General features: G+C 40.6%; 1 protein-coding gene across 10 annotated transcripts in view; it reads right to left on the bottom strand.

Annotated features, from left to right (window-relative positions):
• Nucleotides 1-1,619, bottom strand: part of CEP63 (centrosomal protein 63) — a 70,844-nt gene that overhangs the window by 26,696 nt on the left and 42,529 nt on the right. The gene's annotated exons all lie outside the window — the stretch shown is intronic.

Below are 1,619 nucleotides of genomic sequence, written 5' to 3' on the forward strand. Positions count from 1 at the left end.
GGCTTCCTCAAAAGAGATGTTCTGAAAAGACAGCTACTTCATGCTGCCTGCTTGTGTCGAAGCTTACTGCAACCATGCTCCATACGGGAAAACTGGAGGCACCTACTAGTTTAAATATAAGGGCTAACACTATCATGCATCAGCCTACATTTTATGAAAATTCAGAAATTCAATTTTTTAAAAATCACAGAACGTCATAATTTTCACAGTTCAAGCGTTCTTCCCTGCCCCCCAAACTCGAACATATTATATGTAGTCACTTATTCTGTTGTAACACCCTTCTCAGACACATTATAAGCACACATTAGATGATTGTAGTTGAACACAACATACTGAGGCGGAAGGAATGCACTAGACTGGGGCGGGAGGAATGCACTGTGGATTATGGGTCACAGATGAAGAGAGCACTAGAAAGAAGTAGAGAGGATTCTATCAATTTTTGGACATTCCTTAAAAGATTTAATCAAATCTAGCACTTCTCAAATTCATTTAATTCAATAACATATCTCCTGAAGTGCACACAGATTAATCCGCGTAGCGACCGTCTCCTCAAGCTGAGCTTAGTTCCTGAAGACTCGGGTAATTTAGGGTGTGCCTCCCAGCTCTCCCGGCTTTTCACGGCCAGCATTCTAATTTTCACTGCAGGATCCAGACAAGTGCTTCATCTACACTCTGAACACAAACAACGAATGTACAAGTGTGCTTTACACAATTGACGTATGTATAGATTGGGATAAGAGTTGTATGAGCCCCCAATAAAATGATTAAAAAATTAATACAAAATCTTAATGTGGCTTTATTGAGCTATAAAGATTAAAAAGTGTTGCATAACAACAACAAAACAAAAGGCAGATCCATCTTATTCTGGGTATTTCTAAAGACACACAATTTTATCTTAAAGATTTAGATAGGAAAATCTACCTGTAACAGATATAAATATTTAATAGTATATGGCCAAAATTCCTATACTGCTGACACACAGATGGAGCCAAGGGACGCCTGTAAACCAGAGAAAGAAGGGCTCAGAGGACAGCAGCAAAGGCACACACTATGCTTGTAAAGATAACAGCAGGTCAAGATTGTGATGTAAAGATCCAAAACTTTTACCAGATACTTTGAATATTATGAAAGAAAGCTAACACCATAGGTTTAGAATCACATGCTGGGCATGTAATTCCCTCCAAAGTTTTCAAATACAAAATAATTTCCCCCCAAGAGGAAATCTTTCAGCACCCACATCTAGTGCACAGTAAATAAGCCCTGAGACTGGAAGGGGAGAGGGAAGAAAGGGCTGGAGCCTAGGTACTGCTCCTCCTGCAACCTTAGCTGAACTGCACAGCGGCCACGTCACCTCCAAGGAGCCTTGAAGGTTGGCCGGGCGAAGTCGGAAAACTATTGCTCAAAGAGGCACTCGTGATGAAAAATAATACGTAACTGTCCAACACTCACATTGTTTTATACTTTAACACTATTCAGTTGAGCAGATTCCAACTAACGTGCCCCTATATGGGGTTTCTGAGGCAGTAAATGTTTATAAACAGATAACCTCATGTTTCCCCCTCAGAGTGGATGATGGGTTTGAATTGCCAACCTTGTGGTTAGCAGCTCATTGCCTAACC

This window comes from Echinops telfairi, unplaced genomic scaffold (genome assembly GCF_000313985.2).
Source record: "Echinops telfairi isolate 266 unplaced genomic scaffold, ASM31398v2 ScPeMD7_7422;HRSCAF=8460, whole genome shotgun sequence".
Classification (NCBI taxonomy): domain Eukaryota; kingdom Metazoa; phylum Chordata; class Mammalia; order Afrosoricida; family Tenrecidae; genus Echinops; species Echinops telfairi.